Source organism: Rhodnius prolixus, unplaced genomic scaffold (genome assembly GCF_049639745.1).
Source record: "Rhodnius prolixus isolate KJV_2025 unplaced genomic scaffold, Rpr scaffold_9, whole genome shotgun sequence".
In the NCBI taxonomy this organism is placed as follows: Eukaryota; Metazoa; Arthropoda; class Insecta; order Hemiptera; family Reduviidae; genus Rhodnius; species Rhodnius prolixus.
Genome location: NW_027411604.1, coordinates 22483696 through 22505855, shown reverse-complemented (window position 1 = coordinate 22505855; position 22160 = coordinate 22483696). Strand labels below are relative to the sequence as shown.

At 34.2% G+C, this 22160-nt stretch overlaps 1 protein-coding gene across 1 annotated transcript in view; it reads left to right on the top strand.

Annotated features, from left to right (window-relative positions):
* The window catches only part of LOC141454745 (peroxidase-like), an 81239-nt gene that overhangs the window by 10961 nt on the left and 48118 nt on the right, over positions 1-22160 (top strand). The window lies entirely within an intron of this gene.

The window sequence follows — 22160 nt, the reverse complement described above, 5'->3', positions numbered from 1 at the left end:
GTAAGTGGAAGTATTTAGTCTGCTAATAGGGTTGATTGATTGCCATAAAGTATAGAAAGAAGTGTGGAACTAAGAGTGAAACTGTTTTTTTTAAACCTTTTCTCCTTTGGAGTGAACTGGATGAACGGTATCCAAAAATATTGCTGCAAGATCGTGGATTGGACGAAGGCGTCACGTGTACACCCACATGTAATCTAGTCATTGACAAGAATCAATTTAATACAGAAATTTTGGAAAATTTTGTCTGAATAATAAATTCAACTATCCATCTTTTCGACTAGGATCAACTAGAGAAAAATGGAAGATGGAAAGCCACGCATCTATACAAAAAATTGGACAAGATTCTACCAGAAAATGTTCCGAAAGAAGTTTTCTCGTCTGCGAATTGTGGCCTCGGATTTAGAGGCACCAATATACCGCTTTGACCACAATCATTAGATTCATCTTCGCATCAATTATATCGGATTTTCTTGGCATTCATTGATATTTTTAACAGTAAATTATATTGCAATAAAATAAGCGAAACAATCACTGAGCTACTAATTTCTTGCACAATTAAGATCCTAATAATATCAGTAATATTATTATTATTGAAAAACTAAAGCCAGTCGATTCGAGTCAAGTTTTATTTTTATTAAAGCAAGTAATTGCTTTAATCGAATGAGAATTGAATACTTTCAGTTTGTTTACTTGAAATAAATTGTTTTCAAAATAATATTAGAGAGCTGTGAACAAAATAATTTATAGTACAGACGGTGCACATTATGTCTGACAAATAAAGAGTTGAAATTACCAGATGTTATTGTTTTAGTTATTTCATTAGGCTAAATGAAATTTATAACAGTCAATTTTAGATAAACATAAAGAATAACAAAATTCTCAACATCAAATATTAAGTATCGATTAAATATAAACCCTACTTCTGGAATATTAAATTCTGACCTAAATAGGTGCATTTCATCACTTTTAAAAGTTATTCAATTTTAATTTAATTTTGATTTGACTTACTTTCTGCCCGCTTCTTCCATTACTTCTATCGTTCAAACAGTAGGCCTCTTCTGCCGCCTGAAGGGTACTTTACAGACTTGAGAATGGGTAACATCTTTAACCACATACCTTTAGTGTGCTTCTCTTCCCCGTTGGAGTTGCTATAGCATACTTTCATCTTTCATTTTCAATTTTTAAGTTTGCTCTATTAATGTAATTTGTGTTTATGCAAAGGAAATATTGATAATTCTTTAGCAGGAAATCAATTTGGGCTGAAATCTAATTAAATTGAATATACAGGCTTCGTGACCGTAAATTATTAAAATAAGGATTCATGATTGGCCAGGAATCGGTCAAATAAAAACAACAACTCGTCTTTTTACCAACGTTTCGACAAATATATTGTACTCTTCAGGGCCTGGATTGTTATGTAGGCCAGACAAGTCAGTATCTTAAGGCAAGGTTGTACCAGCATCAATATGATTGTAAGACGAAAAAAGACGACAGTTCCACCGCGCTACTTAGGCACAACATTGAAAATAAACACAGTTTTGACTTCTAGAATGTGACAATACTCGATAGGGAAAAGAACCAGTACAAACGTAATTCTCTAGAAATGTGCCACATAGTGAAACAAAACAACACAATTAACTTTAGACTAGACACGTCGAATTTAGCCAATTGTTACAATTTTATCATTAAAAAATAAATAGATAGCTAACTTCTGTACATAATTATTGCTGTGTTTTTTAAATTTGCTTCTAATCATCTGGTTCGTTTGTTATTTAGTTCATAAGGGGTTTTGGTTTTTCCGGATTTTTGTATTAAAAGAAATTTTCCCAATATCTATTTTATTGTCAAAATTGAACATTGTAATTACTCTATTGTATCTGTCCCATTGTCATTACCAAAATTCCCGTGTAAGTGCCGCTATATCTGTATATATATATATACCTGTTCTCCAGTTCTGGCTCTTAGTTTCTGAAACTCAACCAACCCGCATAGTGTAACCAGGGTAGCTTAAATATATATATGTTTTTAAAATGTAGCATTGTCACCGGGTAGATTGGTAGATTTAACCCGACAGGGTTAAGTCCATCCAAATAATGCTACCCGCGGTGAGCGAGGTGAAGCACTCCGCTACCAGTGCTCCCGGTGTACGTATCTCTTAGCTTAGTGTGACCACTTACTGTATCTATTGGGTATTATATATCTATTATCTTCAATATATGTATGTATCTTATGGGAAAATTAGTGTGATTTTTGGTGCCCACATACGGATCCCTCCCTTTCTCACCTGGTCTGGCCGAGGAGAAATTTTTTTTTTTGTGTGAACTGGAAAAGCCAGGTAGTACCTTGAGCCGCCGGAGTTTTCCGGGTCATAATAGCCATGTAAGTTTTCAATAATTATAAAGAATATATTGTATTTTATTTTTATATTACTGTTTTTTTTACTGATTCTCTAAATTGTTTGTATTTGTGTATTTGTAATATCCAGGCCCTGAAGAAGACAATATATTTGTCGAAACGTTGGCAAAAAGACGAGTTGTTTTTTTATTTGACCGATTCCTCGCCAATCTTGAATCCTTACTCTAATTAAATTATTTACAATAATGTGAACTGTAAATGCGTCTTTCGATCCATCATTGGAAAAGCCATTTAACCTTCTGACAAAAAAAGGCACACTTCCAAAACAAAAACCTTTTAAGTGAGAGAAGGTATTTTTTTAATTAAGGCACAAATTAACATCAGAAGTCTTTGGCCTAATTACTGAACTGAGAACTGTTAGAGGCCTCTAATTTGTTTCCCTTCTGCTGAATTGTCATCAGGTCAAATTATCTCTCAAAACTGCTCCGAAACACTAATCATCTTCTGCTGTTTTCTGGTCTTCATCGCCTTCTGTAACTCTGTGGATTCCATCATCTCTGACCATCTTCCCTGGCGGAATTATTCTGTCACTTTTTCTCCTCTAAAATCTCCATTTTCTTCCTTATATCTTCATTCTTATAGTCTCTTTTCCTTTATTTTCTTCATTTTTCCCCCAATAATTTATTTCCACAGTACTTAGCGCACGGCTTTCTTGTAGTAGCCCAAGTTTCCAATCCATCTGCGAGGATCCTTTCTGTTACTGAGTAGAAGATCCATTTTTCATGATGTTCTGTATGAGAATGTTTCCATATTACTGCGTGGAGAATCCTAAACGCCATTAGGCTTGGCCACTTCTAGCCCGTACTTCCACTCACCTCTTCCAAACCCGGGTCGATGTACATTTCTCTGCATCCACTAACAGATCATCCTTTTCACGTCTAGCTACCACCATGTACTCACTCAGTTATCATAATTTATCTTCATTCCCTAAGTTCTAAAAGCAGGTAGCTTGGACTTTATGCATTGAATCCAGTGCATCAATAACTAAACTTTATCCCTTGCTTATTTAAATACTGTATCATCGCGTTAAACAATCATTTACTCTCTCCTTTTTTTATAAATAAAAGTGACGTAAAACATTCTCGTGACTTGGTCACCATTTCAAATAAATTGAATTTTTACAGTTCAATAAATTATATTCAACACGAACAATGGTGAACAGATAACAATGTAAGTGACAATGCCATCAATATTGGAATGTTTCCGTTACTATGTGTGCCGTAGTATTAAAAAAACTGTTAGAAGTTTTTTCTTTTCAGACAAAAGAGGAAAACAAACTTTAACAGGTGAAACTTCCAAGGATTCTGACTATAGTAATCCCACGTAGTTCTAAAACGGAAATGTAGTTCTAAAAACTGCAATTCGTTTTCATTATCGCTTCACATTCTAACATACTGCTTGAATATCTATTCCCAGCACAATTTCAAATATGTTAGAACTACAGAAATATTTGCCTCTGGCAGTCAGAAAAAGTAGAAATACGAGGGTCGTTTGAAAAGTCCGTGCAAAAATAAAAACTACTTAATTTTTTGGGGTAAACCTTTTTTATTTTTCAACATAGTCTCCTTTTAGGCTTATACACTTCGTCCAACGCTGCTCTAGTTTGTTGATCCCTTCCGAATAATAGGATTTGTCCAAGTCTGAAAAATAGCCATTCGTTTCTGCAATCACCTCCTCGTTTGAATAAAATCTTTTTCCGCCAGCCATTTCTTCATATTGGGGAACAAATAGTAGTCCGAGGGAGCCAAGTCTGGAGAATAGGGGGGATGTGAAACGAATTGGAACCCTATTTCCATTAATTTTGCGACCACAACTGCTGAGGTGTGAGCTGGTGCGTTGTCGTGATGGAAAAGGACTTTTTTGTGGGCCAATCGTGGGCGTTTTTCTTGCAGCTCGGTTTTCAAACGGTCCAATAACGATGAATAATATGCACCGGTAATAGTTTTAACCTTTTCCAGATAGTCGATGAGGATTATTCCTTGCGAATCCCAAAAGACAGTCGCCATAATCTTTCCGGCCGAAGGAACGGTCTTCGCCTTTTTTGGCGCAGATTCCCCCTTGGTAACCCATTGTTTAGATTGTTCTTTGGTCTCAGGAGTGTAGTGATGTATCCATGTTTCATCCACAGTGACGAAACGACGCTTAAAGTCCTGCGGATTCTTCTGGAACAGCTGCAAACCGTCCTTGCAACACTTCACACGATTTCGTTTTTGGTCAAGCGTGAGCAATCGCGGCACCCATCTTGCGGATAGCTTTGTCATGTCCAAATGTTGATGCAAAATATTATATACCCGTTCATTCGAGATGCCCACAGCACTAGCAATCTCACGCACCTTCACTCTTCTGTCATCCATCACCATATCATGGATTTTATCAATGATTTCTGGAGTAGTAACCTCAACAGGGCGTCCAGAACGTTCAGCGTCACTTGTGCCCATATGGCCACTCCGAAAATTTTGAAACCACTTATAAACTGTTCTAATCGAAGGTGCAGAGTCACCATAATGTTTATCAAGCTTCTCTTTAGTCTCCTCAGGCGTTTTGCCTTTCATAAATTAGTGTTTAATCAACACACGAAATTCTTTTTCGTCCATTTTTTGAAAATCACTCGACTTCCTCGATTCAAACGAATGCCAAACACAAAGAAATAGACCGATCTGGCTGAAACTTGGTGTGTGTTCTTCCAAGAGATGCTACTAACTAAACATAACCTCGATACGCGCCAGTGGTGCTATCTCTCTGACTTTGCACGGACTTTTCAAACGACCCTCGTATAAGCAATTTTGGAATGGATTGTACTTTATTTCCTTCACTGTTTCCAGACAAGAGATGATGCTTACAAAGTTACACCTTTCGTTGCTGCTTTATGATCTGTGGTAGGGCTTATTTCAATACAATTACACCTATTTACATAGAGATTAGTGCTTTTTCAAAGAAAAAGAAAAATTGGATAAAATACCACAGTATACAAATTAATAGTAACATAAAACATTGTGTAACAGCTTACAAAAGTGGGCAATATAATATCACCGGTATGTATGAAGTGAAACCTCAGAGATGTTCCCGTAGGGTAAAAGCCGGTAGAAACCACAAAGCTATCGTTAGCTCATAGAAGCTGTGTGTTTACAAACGTAACAGATTAGCCTTATCTTTAAGCCCAACTATCTAATTATACTATTTGTACCTAATTATACTTGTTTAACAAATATAATATTATAGCTGTTGCCCTCAAAGTCCTCGACTATTCCATATTGAAAAAAACTTTAAATCTATTACAAAACTATTATAAACTAACAGCAATAAATTCACATCGGAACAATAATTCTTAATTATTCAGTTTCTCTAACAAAGTTACGTTAAATGCTCACTCATTCATTCACATACTAATAAAAATTCACACACTTATTACAAACGCATACATTCAAGGAAAGTTGTGCGCAACAAATGTTTGTATGTCATGTAGAGTGAATTAATAATTAAGTGTTTAAGAGAAATTGAGCAACTGGTTATATTAAATCCAAGCTGAAAGATTTAAAAAAAAAGAATTATGCTAAAGGAATCGAAATATTTTGCCTTCCAGTGGGATGAATGGTTTTGAATGGATGTATTAATTTGTCCATGAATTTGGGGAAACTGTTGCAGATATGAAGTGAGAGAAATGGATGAATGAATTGCTTATTTAAATTTAAACCAGTTTCATTATTCTATAAATAATTACTAAAAAATTTTAATTAAAGGAAAAATTATTTTAAAAAACCCCTAAGAAGCGAGATTAAATGCCATCTCTCCCTTCATCTTCATGTTCTGCTTTGTAGCTCTCCTTTCACCTAATTTCAGCATTATAGTCGCCAATCTCTTCGCAAAACGGTGTTATTAATAAAGAAATGTGAAGAAATGAAATCTTGTACTAGATGGATGAATACACTTTATGAATGAATATACTTCTGTTGTAGCACGGTAACACTTTGAATCCGGGAAACACGATGTAGCAATACCAAGTCAATGGGCCGTAGAAGAAATTATCCTGGGAATACTAGATTTAGGGTGCTCAGGAGTTTATTATTACAAGAACGCTTGAGAAGTTAGGGTGGTACAGGCGACAATCCACGCTGCTTCTTGGGGGAACTTTTGGAAGGGACTGAGGAGATCTGCGTACGTTAGGGAAATCTCTAAATAACATTTCAGTATTTAAATGTAAATTTTCTACATTACTAACCAAGTACGATATCTCGGACTACATTTTGACAAACGAACAACTTGGAACCCCCACACGAGACTCAAACGAACTGACTTCAATCTGGGGTATAAAATGTTAAAAAGACACTGACACGTTGAAACGTTCAAAACTGACACTGACGAACAAACGAGCACTATGTACTGTCCTACTTGCTCCAATAAGGACGTACGGAATTCAACTCTACGGAAGCGCTAAAAAATCGAACATCAACCGACTTCAGACCTTACAATCAAAAATTCTAAGAACAATAGTTAACGCTCCCTTCTATGTCTTCAATCAACACAATACACTCTGATCTAAATATTCCTCTCGTTTCTGAAATAGCCCGAATCTCGATACACAAAACTCCACTCAAAACTACACATTCATTACAACTCTCTGATCCACAACATGTCTACTACAACACTTCCTTCAAATCCACAGCGCAGACTAAAGCGGCGGTGGCCCATGCGACCATCTCAACATAATAACGCCGATCTCCTAGGATGGTTGCTGCGGAAGCTTGCCAATCTGGCGAACTAACAGCTTCCATCACTGGATGGTCGTCGTTCACTCCACTCACGCCTCTTAGCACGTATTCATATGCGCGTATATGTATGGATATACAGGGTGAACCAGTAAGTATTGTCAATAGGCCTACTGCGTGTAGTACATCTAAAGTGGAGTTCAATGACGTATTGGCCAACTTCATATTTTCCTCTGTTCTTGAGTGACGTCACTTTTAAGTTTTTTTCTTAAATCATTACTTTTTTCCAATAAAAATGTTATTACTCAGAAAGTTTTGCAAGAAAACGTGTTCACGAGCACTCAAGAGTGTTAGTTATCAAGTTGTTTAATTAATTGAAAACTCTTTTAGATGGACCAGTAGTCAATTTTTAAAGCAGATTGCCTTAAAATAAGGTAATACTTATTGCACATAAAAAAAAAAAATCTAAACTGAAATATTTGACAAAATGTTAGATTTTGAAACTAAGCAAATTAGCCTTCGATTATAAAAATAGCACTTGTTTAAAATATTTTCTAACATTTTGTCAAATATTTCAGTTTAGATTTTTTTTTTTTTTTTTTTTATGTGCAATAAGTAACTTTAGACTACCTTATTTTAAGACAATCTACTTTAAAAATTGACTACAGCTCCATCCCCAAGAGTTTAATGAATTAAACAACACAATACAATATCACTGCTGTATGCTCGTGAACACGTTTTCTTGCAAAACAAACGTAATTTCTCATACGAAGATAAAAGGTATCCTGGAAAATGATATACCGTTTGAAAGCCCATTAGACAAGGAAACTTTTGTAAAAAGTGCCAGCACCTAGGTCTGAAAATGATCACATAAGAGCCTAATGAGTTTTCTTCAAAAATTTCGATTAATTTTATTTTCCCATTATACGGAGAAAGATTGAGGGGGTTTGGAGAATAATTTATGCTTCAAAATGGTGTCAATTTTTAGGAAATTTATCTGTCTTTCTAACCGTGTCATCAGAATCGAATTCGGACTAAAACTTTCTGAGTAATAACATTTTTATTGGAAAAAAGTAATGATTTAAGAAAAAAACTTAAAAGTGACGTCACTCAAGAACAGAGGAAAATATGAAGTTGGCCAATACGTCATTGAACTCCACTTTAGATGTACTACACGCAGTAGGCCTATTGACAATACTTACTGGTTCACCCTGTGTATATGCTTGCATGTATATTTGCGCTTATCCTAATCTCTCATCTCATTTGCTTGTTGTATTAGATACAGTTGCAAAATAAATAAACAAATTAAAAAAAAAAAAGAAAAGTTTTCTACATAGATATTTTTAATGCAAAAAAAAAAAAAAAAAATGTGAAGTTACATCTTTCTGGTAATGGCGAACACCTATTACCCGTAAACTCATTTTTATTTGAGAGTTCTATCAAAATGACACCATATACCAAATTCATTGATCGATCATAAAGGAAAGCTTATTTTATTATCTACCTCACCAGATAAACATGATACGGATGCAAAGCCCATAAAAAATAAATAAATGCATAATATTAAAAAAAAAAAAAATGCTAGAGCAGAGAAAGTAGATCATTTTTAACAATTCAGTAGCACCATACTGCAAAAAAAGAAAAATTATTACAACATGGCGATTAAATGAAAAGAAAAACAATGCGGAAATGAATATTGTATTATTATTTTTTTCAAGATTATTGTAATCTTATAAAGAAAAATATTAATTAACGCGGCTACAATTTGATGTTAATATTTTACACTTTATGGCTTTGATTAGTTATTACTTATTAGTTATGAAATGCGGTCTTAAAAAATGGCGATTAATAATTAATGTACTAAACAATTTCATCTAGTTTCAATAAATAAATTAATTAAGCAGAAATATGTAATAATAATTTTTATGGTTGCATTAATACGCAAATAAAAAGTTCTTATAAAATTACTAGAATTTATGAAAAACAAACATATTCCTTTAAGCTCATTCATCAGTCTAGATCAGTGATTCCAAAACTTTTTTTGGTCTACCGCCCCCTTTTCGAAAAGAAAAATACTCACCGCCCTCTTTTCAGAAAAAAAAAAAAAAAGCTCCCCTTCTTGAAAACAACAATCTAATTGTAATTCATAGGATCCCAACTTTATTGATAACTTTTTCAAAGAATGATTCGATAGCGCTCGAGTCTTGGGTGAAAAACAAGAAAGATTTTGAAAATGATTTTATTAGAAGATATTACCAGTATTGGTATATTGTTCAAAACTTGATTAAGAAATATATATTACTAAAAAATTAGATATAATATTATTAGTGAAAGGGCTGAGTCTGGTGTAATGACACTAATTTTTCGATATTTGGTGCCATTTTTGTCATCAGCAATCTTAAGTCGCCGCTTTCCACTACTGACAATCTGATTCTTTTGTTTGCGAGTAGATTGAAGACTACGCTAAATACTGTTTTGGCTAAATTTGACGAAGGGAATGTAACAAAAAAACTATCTGATTGTAGCCCATACGGCCGGATATAATCCTGGACTTTGCCTTTGAAGCCAAAATTCTTGATATCCATTTTTTTAAATTTCAATTTTAACTCTTAAAATTGTTGATAGTTCTATCAACTCCTCCTGCAGTGTTAATTCTGCTGTTTTTTAGGTTTGAGGATGGTTCTAGGACCCAATTTTGGAATGATCATGTTGAGGACATCCAGAAATCTATTTTGTAAAACCATTCTTTAAGTGCTTCCCAAATGCTGGCAATCTTGTCATGACCTACGCACGGCCTATGCTTTGGCTGGTTCCATTCCCTAGAGGGGAGCGTCGGCTAGTCCTGAACGCCCCTGAAATTTGCCTTTGACCAAAAACGTCCCCCCCCCAAGATCTCTTCAGCGTCCACCTGTGGGCGGTACCGCCAATGTTGGGAACCACTGGTCTAAATGCTCATTATAAACGTTCGGTTACAAGATATAAATTCAATTATAATAATTTTTTTCATTCTTTTACACGAAATATAATTTATTTTAATTAGGTTTGACTTAATCCTTAGTGGCTCTTATAAATTTTTAAAACTTTTTTAACTCTGACAAGAGCAACTGAAATGCGACAAATTGGAGGGGGGAAAATCCGCCATTGATTTCATTCCCAAAATGAGTGTGAACGCGCTTACCTTGCTCTCTGTTGATTTTCCCCTAACCTGTGTCAATAGGAACATGACTTTTTAAGGGATAAATGCAAAAAGTGACATCATGGCTACTCAAATATAAAATAAAATTAAAAGAGAAAAGTAATGTATCCAAACGGTTTCGCTATACATTGAAGATTTTTCTAATTACTGCCTAATATTTGTACTAAAATACTAATTAAATATTTTTCAAAGAATAACTTCTTTTTGATAAATTTACGTTTGTAGTAATTACAGCCTAATGAGAGAAGAAGTAAGTAGGGGTCATAAAAATGTAATAAAACTTTAACAAGCTCTTTAATTGGCTGTAGAAACCGTCTGTAGGATTTTTTTTTTATTTATTTTTTTTTTAAATTTGTAATTAAAACTTTATTGAAAAATGATTATTTTTATTTATGTTTAATTTGCTCAAAAGGAAATTGAAATTTTATACAAATGCTTTCAATAGCAATTTCCGCTTGCAAATTTAATACAGACAGGAAATATGTTTAGAAATATGCCTTAACTAGAGCTAATATAAACAGAATATTTGTTATTTCCTATTTTAACATTCACCTTACTTTCTCTGTTACATTTGTCAAGGATATTTAACTTATATTTATTTCTCAAATTTAGTATTTTTACTAAATGTTAGCTTAGATATGTTAGCTTCAAGATATCTTCCATTGTCCAAAAAAATCCTGTTAAAATTAGTTTTAAAAACTCTTCTCTCTCTATCCGTCGACTAGATTCGGTTGAAGGGGGAAGATATACTCCAAGAGTCCCTCAGCTCCATCTACTTCCCGGTGGAAGCTGTAATGGATGTAGCGAGGGAGCAGGAGGAGGTGCCATCCCAGTGCTAGAGGTTGTAGTGTAGCGAGACGGCGTTAATGACCAAGATGTCGATACGCCAGGAAGGAAAAAAGGATATGAAATCAGTTTAAAGAAAAACAAATCATGAACTTATAAACAAGCTTCTTATCACATACAGGGTTTGTCCCAAAAGTAATGAGCCTTTTCTCAAAAAAATAGATTTATTGATTAAACAATAATTACAACTTAATACTCTTCAAAATAGTCACCTCCTGCGTCTATACACCTTTGCCAACGTGTTTTCCACGCATCGTAGGCCCTCTGGAACTCGCTTTTCGGAATGCTGTTAAGGCACCTCGTCGTGGTTTTTTTTAATGTTGTCCAGGGTCTCCAGATGCTTTCCTTTCAGCTCCCTTTTCACTCTTGGGAACAAGAAGAAGTCTGCCGGGGCTACATCGGGGCTATAGGGAGGCTGTGGCACCGTTGAAACACCGATCCGGGTCAGATAGGAGTTGACAACGAAGGCGGTGTGACTCGGCGCGTTGTCATGGTGGAGTCTCCATGACGACTGGATCTCTGGCCGGACGCGGGTGACTCTGTGATTGAGTCTTTTGAAAACTTCTCACAACAAATCTCGTACACGAGTGACATTATCGTCCGTACGCGATGTTGATGGACGCCCAGAACGGGCCTCATCGGCCACTTCTTCCCGGCCTTCCTTGAACGACTTGTGCCACTTTTTGATCTGTGAGTACGACAAGCAATCATCCTTGAAGGCTTGAATGAGCAAATCAAACGTTTCCTTCGCCGTCTTTTGGAGTTTGACGCAAAATTTTATCGCATAGCGTTGCTCCAAAGTTCTCTCCATCCTAACCACGACGAGGCTCTGCGCAGAGGTTTACTAAAAATGACGTCCCACCGCTCCGAGAGCTCGTACGTAACTGAACAAGGGGTCGCTGGCAAGCTTAGAGTCCCTTCCACCACTTCCAGCCGGCCGCACATGTGTGCGCTGTACAGTTGCATGGCAAAAAAATGAGGCTCATTACTTTTGGGACAAACCCTGTAAGTAGTTGCTTAAACAAAATCAAAGAAGAAATTATTAATGCAAATTCTTTTCGTTTGACAACCAACGAGTTCTTCTGAATCAAAGTTCAGTGATTTTTATTGTTTATGATCAAATAATAATAATAATAAGGAAATTAAAAAGACAATTCAATAATTAAAAGCACTTGTATTTTAATATAATACAAGGAACAAATAAATTCAATTTATACAAACATGGCGACTAATATGTCTCAATTTGGAATTAATAGCTGACTAAGTAAGCACACCCGTAAGGTTAACTCGGTACTCCATAAATGGTACATACTATTTCACAATGTTTAATTTGCTTTTTCCTTTTAATATAAACTGATGCAATAGAATTAAAATTATCTAGAACAATTACAATAAGTATTTGGATCATCAAACACCTGTGTTCTTTCTCTACGCAAAAATAGAAAGAATTACGCGTTCCGAAGACAGTAAATGATGGATAATTAAACGTTTTATTTATTTCTAAAAGTGGACGCGATATCTAAGACTAAGCGTTTCAGGATAATTGTAGTCTTTAGCAAAAGTATGCATTATATTACCTGTGGTAAATCACTATCAAGAGCTAATAACCGGATCTGTTTTAAGTTTGTGATCTAAAGCTAAAGACAAGTCAGTAAACCTAAATTAAGTTTAAAATAAAGTAATCCATGTGCCAGAATTACAATTCAGACTTTGTTTCAATTCAAACCTATTTCTTGTACTTTATTTCGACTTGTATTTACATCGACTAAAGGAACTAACAAATTAACTCTCACTCAATCATAATATGTTCGCTAACATTTCTGTTTATCCCACATATACTGAATCTGTACCGCTGCTCGCTCTGTACTGGCCTCATTTTCATTCATAAGAACCTTAGTTTCTGCAATTGAGCATAAAAACTAACATTCATAAATCGTTTGTCCTCAAAATACAATTTTTGAAACAGAAACTAAGGAAATTGCGGCAAAACCAATGAAGATTTAGCATTTTTCCCTATTTCCTAAACCACTGGTACCAAAAATGCAGACCTGATGTTTATAACGAATGGCTTCAAATTACAATGTTCGAAACCGACGTTAAGGATATTCCAGCAAATCTAAAGAGGATTTAATATTTTTCCCTATTTTCTAAATCACTGGAACTAAAAGCTCCTGTAAAGCTAATGAAGATTTAGAATGTTCCATATTTTCTTTGAACTCCTGGATTCCAAAATAGTTATCTAATGTGTATAATAAACGTTTGGTATTAAAGTGCAGTATTTTTTAAACCGAAATTAAGAAAATTCTAGCAAATCTAATGATGATTTAGTATTTTTGTATTATCGTCTTCAAAAACAGATTCTGGCTCCCAATTTTTCTTGTATAAGCCGATTTTGTAAGTTTCTTTGGACTTGACCAAAATAAAGAGACTTACTTGACACTCTCTTTAAAACGTTTTAAAATGTAAGAGTTTCATATAGAACTCATCAAGAGATTCAAACTACTAACAAGACTACTTGGCAAATATTCTAAACTAACTTTACAAACTAAACGTCAGCTGTGTTCAGTTCTTCCTACATCGAGATCCAATTAAGGACTCAAATTCTACAAGTACAGCTAAAACCACTGAAACTAAGCAGAATAAGAAATTCTAGGTTGTATCTTAACTATTTATTAACCGTTCCTTTTGTTTCAGAAGTTTCTAAAATCTTGCTTTACCAAATTTCACCATAACTTATCATCATATCTTGAAGAAAATGTTTTAATGATTACAAATCGACACAATCCTCAAGCACGACGAGAAGCGCCGTTGACCTTGTGATCAACAGATTGACTAATGGTGGTCAACACTAGATGATCATCATCATCATACATACATACTCAACCCGTTATTTATATAAAGTAATTAATTGTAATTTACATTTAGAAATGTAGGCCTCTAGTTATGTAACATTAACAGCAAGTATATCCAATAAATGCAACAATTAAGGTGGAGTTTAATGTTCAATAGAAATCATAAAATTAGAAACGTTTATATTATATAATTATACATGTTACGTACATGATACATGGTCTATTACTCACAGACCATTTAATGATGTTTCCAAATTAAAAAATAGATTAATTTTTAATAATACGATGAAGATCTTTTGAACAACTGTGAAATAAATAGTAGAAGTTGGGAAAAATTGTGAACACAATATTTCAGTTGGACTGTACTTCTGTTGATAAAAGATACTTGTTATTATTAATGATGTTTATTCGTGGATGGAGGTAAGAAGAACAGTTTCATGAAAATGTCTAAAGAATTTGAAGTTATTGTAAAGTAGAATAAATTTCTGACCTGAAGAAGGAACTGAGAAAGAGAGGTTTGCGCATAAGAGTGGCACTAGAACAGATCTTGAAGAACAGATGTACTGTAGCTACTAGAAAGTATGAAGGAAGTTAAAGTTAATGAAGAAGAAATAGAAGATAATAAGGTGATTTAAACATATTACGTGACCAATTAAAAATGTAAGCTAACTACATGTGACAAGGTTTTAGTAAGTTGTTATGTTCAATGTTGTTAAAGCTTTACAATTAATCCAAGCTAAAGTCAAATGTATTTTCTGTAATGTATTTATACAACAAAAAAGGCATTGCAAAATAGAAATTTAATACAAACTGTCATGAGAGGAAAATGTTGGAAATGGCTATAAAAAACAGATATTGAATTCAACAAACACTAGTACGCCACTAGAATATTCTTACAAATAAAACAAAGAGGATTTGTAACAAAGAGTTTGGGCGATGAAGAAAGATTTTCTTTTTACATTGCCTTAAAAGAAAAAGAAACAGATTTAAACTCAACTGAAAAAAAAAGCATGCCCTGCTTAGAACTGATTGAATGTGTAAAGAAATTTATTTTCACATCAAAGTTGGCTACATTGTATCGCTTTTTTACTTGAAATATCCATGCTCAAATTGAAAATAAATAACATGTATTCTGAACTTCAGTAACCCGGGAACATTTTTCTTTCCAAAAGAACTGTTATTGAATAGAAAAAAATAGGTAATAGGAAAGGATAACTTCAATGATTGGACGCTGAACTCTCTGACTGGTGTCCAAGGCAATGAAGATCTTACATTTTCTATTCCTAGAAGCTTACTACAATATGCTGGTTTCCCTGTTTGGTGATTGGCAATGTCTGTAACTGGTAAAAAAAAACCTGGTCGACGGTTATAATGATAAAAAGCAACGATTTTTACGATTATAAATCTAAAATTTGATGTTACGTTATTAGAGTGATAACTTAAATATCTCATACTAAGATCTAAATTAACGTAATAAGATTTAAATGCCAAAGATCTGTTTGCATCACATTAGAGAGAGTTTTATTTAATTTAAGAGCCGATTTCCATTTCATTATGCATAATATCTACACACTGGGAGAGCAAGAAGTTACCCAGCGGTTACACTCCAACGATATTTCACTATCTAATGCAGTGGTTCCCAACCTTTTTATGACCAAGGACTATTTTAATATTTTTTTGGTAGCAGGGACCATAAGGCTCAATATCACAATAAACTACTCTTAGTTTTTAAAAATAAACTTCAATTAACATTGTGATTATGTTTTCAGTTATGATTTTTGGCGAATATCGAGGTGCGGTCTTGAATAAAAACAACTTTTTTGCTTTCTACCAACGTTTCGGTAAATTTTTACTACCTTCTTCAGGGTATTATAAAAAAAAAGTTTGTGAAGTTCAATGTAGAGCTACAGTTATGATGAGTATACTCGTAGCTCTACATTGAACTTCACAAACCCTGAAGAAGGTAGTAAAAATTACCGAAACGTTGGTATAAAGCAAAAAAGTTGTTTTTATTCAAGACCGCACCTCGATCTTCACCAAAACATCATCTATCAACGACGGTCGAAAAAACCAGAACCATCGTTTTCAGTTAAATTAATGTGCTTTTTGAGCTTGCATTTTCTTAGCAAGATTGGTAATCCTGGGATTGATGAGATTGTTCAAAGCGACACGATATCATCATTTGTTTTTAGTCGATTCCTAGACTTGTTTTTAGGAGCTCGACGTCCCATTCACGCGGGCGCATGTCAAATAAATATATTATTATTTTAAAAATGTTAAGTGTTTCTCTGATCATATTTTGGTTCTTGCGGACCACAGGTTGGGAACCACTGATCTATAGTCTGTCGTCTTCTGAGAGAAAATCGCGACTGTCTTTTAAGACATCTAGAAGTGTTTCTTCCAGGAAGTGTACTGTGGCAACGAAAGGAATGTTTACGAGGGTCGTTTGAAAAGTCCGTGCAAAGTCAGAGAGATAGCACCACTGGCGCGTATCGAGGTTATGTTTAGTTAGTAGCACTCTTGGAAGAATACACACCAAGTTTCAGCCAGATCGGTCTATTTCTTTGTGTTTGGCATTCGTTTGAATCGAGGAAGTCGAGTGATTTTCAAAAAATGGACGAAAAAGAATTTCGTTTGTTGATTAAACACTACTTTATGAAAGGCAAAACGCCTCAGGAGACTAAAGAGAAGCTTGATAAACATTATGGTGACTCTGCACCTTCGATTAGAACAGTTTATAAGTAGTTTCAAAATTTTCGGAGTGGCCATATGGGCACAAGTGACGCTGAACGTTCTGGACGCCCTGTTGAGGTTACTACTCCAGAAATCATTGATAAAATCCATGATATGGTGATGGATGACAGAAGAGTGAAGGTGCGTGAGATTGCTAGTGCTGTGGGCATCTTGAATGAACGGGTACATAATATTTTGCATCAACATTTGGACATGACAAAGCTATCCGCAAGATGGGTGCCGCGATTGCTCACGCTTGACCAAAAACGAAATCGTGTGAAGTGTTGCAAGGACGGTTTGCAGCTGTTCCAGAAGAATCCGCAGGACTTTAAGCGTCGTTTCGTCACTGTGGATGAAACATGGATACATCACTACACTTCTGAGACCAAAGAACAATCTAAACAATGGGTTACCAACGGGGAATCTGCGCCAAAAAAGGCGAAGACCGTACCTTCGGCCGGAAAGATTATGGTGACTGTCTTTTGGAATTCGCAAGGAATAATCCTCATCGACTATCTGGAAAAGGGTAAAACTATTACAGGTGCATATTATTCATCGTTATTGGACCGTTTGAAAACCGAGCTGCAAGAAAAACGCCCACGATTGGCCCACAAAAAAGTCCTTTTCCATCACGACAACGCACCAGCTCACACCTCAGCAGTTGTGGTCGCAAAATTAATGGAAATAGGGTTCCAACTCGTTTCACATCCCTCCTATTCTCCAGACTTGGCTCCCTCGGACTACTATTTGTTCCCCAATATGAAGAAATGGCTGGCGGGAAAAAGATTTTATTCAAACGAGGAGGTGATTGCAGAAACGAATGGCTATTTTTCAGACTTGGACAAATCCTATTATTCGGAAGGGATCAAGAAACTAGAGCAGCGTTGGACGAAGTGTATAAGCTGTGAATGGTTTGATTGGTGTTGTGGTACTGGATTCGATTCCCGGTCTTGGCCTTGGATTTTATTTTATGGTTGAATGAGAAATAGTAAAGTACGTTTGCTAGTCGCCTCCGTCCATGACACTTAGTAAATAGTAATTGGACGTTAAGCCCCGCCTGAAAAAATAGGCGATTACTACTTGATTGGTGACGTAGAAAGGAGCGTTTACTATAGAGCGAAGAATTTTAGAACTGCAAGGACTGGCATCCTTTAGAGAGATTTGAGCGTTTGGTTGAACCCCACAATTTGATGCCATAAGCCCAGACTGGCTTTAGTATACTTACATAAATAAGTCTTTTGTTGTCCAGAGTGAGTTTTGATCTGTTGTCTAATAGTCTTTTCAGTTGTCGACAGCTGTTGACTTCTGTCCAAGTAAGTCTTCTATCGAGATAAAATAATTTAAAAAATAAAAATACACATTTTTAAGAACCAGTAAAATAAATTTAAACTCATTAAAACTAGAAACAGTAAAATTATATAATATTTTAAGCATTATGATTAAACCGTCGGGGGAAAAAAATCACAAAAATCAATAAAAAGGTGGAAAGTTGTTTGAAACTAACCTATTATCATAAAGGTATTAATTATTATTACATACTTCGTTCTAAATACATGTTTATATTATTATCAAGTATGTTCAATCGGATATGCCCTACAGCAATTTTGAATATCTAATATCTCTAACTGGAAATGTTATTACTATAATAACTCTTTTACTGCTTAATTTTAGCGATCTAAATTTTTATTTAATCATATTTAATTAGAATAAACGAACAATAAATTCTTTCATTTGTTAAATATTTGTGGCAGTGATTAGTTTTATTTTTGTGGCTTCTTAGATTAATTAATTTTGTACGTGTTTAACTAATGGATAGGATAATTTCTTAACTGATTGAAATTGTTTAGTTGCTTTGTTAATGAAATAGAAGTTTAAAAATTTGTACTTTATTCGCATCTAGGAAATAAGAGATAGAAAAAGGACCTCCTATGATGTCTATCTTTTGTGGTAATATACGAGGTGTGGCTATTAAATAACGAGACTATTGCTGTAAAACATTTTATTTTAAATTTATACATATTTAGTTATTATCTCCTTCAATATACACCACTCCCCTATCCCTACAACGCTCCATGCGAATTTACCATTGTTCGAAACAGTGCTGGAAGTCTTTTTCTGTAAGCTCCTGCATGACGCGTGCCGCTTTTTCTTTCACACCTTCAACAGAATGAAATCGTGTTCCTTTTAATGCAGATTTGACTTTGGGGGAACAGATAAAAGTCACATGGGGCCAGGTCAGGCGAATAAGGCGGATGGCCTAAAACTGGGATGTTGTACTTGGCTAGAGACGTCTTGATAGACAATGCAGTGTGAGCCGGTGCGCGTTGTCTTGATGGAGAACCCCGTGACTTGTTCTTCCACAAATCGGGTCGTTTTTCCCTTACTCTTTCACGAAGTTGAGCAAGTACCTTACGGTAGTAATGTTGATTAATTATAATCGTTCCGTTTCATCCGTTTTGGATGTGGAAGGACGACCGGGGCGGTCATCATCTCCGACGTCTTCTCGGCCATCTTGGAAACGCTTGAACCACTTAAAAACTTGCGCACGTGATTAAAATTCATCACCATAAACTTCTTTTAATAAAAGATAAGTTTCAGTAGCGGTTTTACCCAGTTTCATGTGAAATTTCACGACAATTCGTCGCTCTACTACATGTGGAGTATCATGTTTTCGGCTAAACGAAACTAACACCTCTTACACAAACGTCGGTTCCGTCGTCAGACAGATTTCTCTACAAACACATGAGACGCTGCAATCGAAAGAGAAGGCTTTACGCAGCACAGCTGACGGACGTTAGGATTTGGCGCATGCATAGTTCTTCTGTAGCAGCATCAGTCTCGTTATTTAATAGCCACACCTCGTATGTATCTCTAAAAATAAGAAAACAGGAACTTCAGACTGTTGCCTAATAGTGCGGAAAAAGTCTGTGCTAAAGACTTTAGATTCACTTCTGTGCTTCAAATAGAACTGTTATGACTTCAATGTTTTTCATATTTAAACTGGGGCCAGAAATTTAGAATGTTGTGTAACACAGCCTTATTTATTAGGATATAAGAACTCCCTGAATTATTCTACGTTGAAGTCCACATAAAGCGCCAACAATAAATTTGAATTATTATTTATTTAAGAGATTGACTTGATATCTGAAAAACAAAAACAATGAAAAAACAATTAAAGAGTTAAACCAAAAGCTGGCCATTTTTTTGCAGCCTCCTGCTCATGCGCAGTTCTCCACTCTAGTCATAATTACTGCAGGATATTATTTACTAGTCCGGACGTCTTTCATCTACTTCCTGAAGTGACTGAGAGAGATGATGCGCGCTTTAGACACACTATCTTTTAAAATTGAAAAATCTTCATTAAATTTTTTAATGCTCTGATGCTGAAACAGTTTCTACTTCAATTGCAGGCGAACACTTTCTAGCTTTAATCTTTATTTTACGAATGAGATATGATCAAATGCAATATGAAAATTTATTATTAATGAATATTATCATTTCTTATGAAAGAGATCTTGACTTTAAAAGATCTAATTGTAAAATCTCTTTAAGAATCGTTTCTAAGAAATGTTTCTTACGTCAAATTAATTAGATTCCACTGCTAAATTTTAAAGGAAGTTCCTTTATAATGAGGCCAATTTTTGCTGTATTTAAAAAATAAATAAGAAGTCGTTCCGAAAAGCTTTTAGTAAATAACTGTCTAAAAACTATCACAGTAGACGCGCGAAAAAAAAATTGAGTATCATTTACATAGTTAATAATTAGTGTTGCAATAAATTAATAATATTAATAATAAATATAAACTATTGAACAAGAATACTTAATAAACTCCTTAACAAAAACTTACAGTTTTAAAAGTTAAGTATAAGGGTTGATTAAACGCCAAAAGGTACACAAATCAGCAGTTCCCAACATTTCATTAATACTTCATTGATATAATTTAAGTAATTTTACTGCATTAACTTTTCCTTCACATTTTTTAGAATTTATTAGATGTCACAGACCCTTATGCTGGCCAGTTCATTCATAATATTATTTTGTTACAATTATGATAAAATGTATATTATATCTTCGTAATTAAACAGGTTTTTATTTTAACTCTATTCCAAATTATTCTTCTGATTTCTCTTTAATGTGCCCTTTATTCTGAGTAGTCACATATACATGCATGTTAAAGTAGAAAAAGACTAAGTTAGAGTCGGCTACTGTTTAAATTTGAATCACAGAGGATTCAAAACAATATTTCAGTCTTGAATTCGTCTTACCGAAATATTCGTGAGCACAAATAACATACAGTTAATAACAAGTAGATTATTCAACAATATTTACTCATTTCTCAATTGTAATTTAATTTAGTCCCCCTAATTTTACTTATGGTAAAATACTGGAATAATTAGCTGTCCTAAAAATATGCATATCTTTATTTTCTTTATTTTATATTACATATATATAACATTGTGGGAAGAACACCTAGATTGAGAATGTAATTGAAGAAAACTATATTATTTGCGATAAAGCCAGATAATTTATTACCTATTATTATAAACGTTTGACTACTACTAAAGTAACAATTACTTTAATCGAAGAATGAACTTAAACCAATGATTTTTATTTAAAAATAAAAATAAATAAATAAAATCATTGATGTATGTTGGTGTAAGCATTTTTTAAAAAAGTTTATGAATTTTTTAGCCTCATATTTTTTTAATATTTTTTATAACGTTTTCTTTTTCACCTGTGATTAATAGTTTGATTATTATAGATAAATAGATATTACAGTCAATCTAAGTTAAATGGTGTGCTACTTGAGTAAATATTTTGTAGACGAAAATGGCCAGCATAAGGGTCTGTGACATCTAATAAATTCTAAAAAATGTGAAGGAAAAGTTAATGCAGTAAAATTACTTAAATTATATCAATGAAGTATTAATGAAATGTTGGGAACTGCTGATTTGTGTACCTTTTGGCGTTTAATCAACCCTTATACTTAACTTTTAAAACTGTAAGTTTTTGTTAAGGAGATTTTTGTACCTTTTGGATAGATTTTCCTTTTTGTCTATTTGCAAAGTTACGTCTGCTTTACAGATTTTTTAAAATTTGGAATAAGCTATTCTATCATTATAACCTGATAAGGTGTTAAATCGGAACCGTAACTACCACTGGAGAGATCTTTTTAAAGAATGATTATAGTTGCGGTCCCCAAACCATCCTCAATAACAATTTTTTTTAGAAAGCGTTTTGAATAAAATAGGAAGGTACGTAAATAGCAAAATTAAACTGCGATTTCAGTACTTCCTTTTAAGAGGAGCAAGAAAAATAAACTGCGATTACAGTACTTCTCCCTAAAAGGCAAAGATTTTGAATCGAACGACAATTCATTGATGTAAATCGGTTCACTCATTGATAATTTTAACG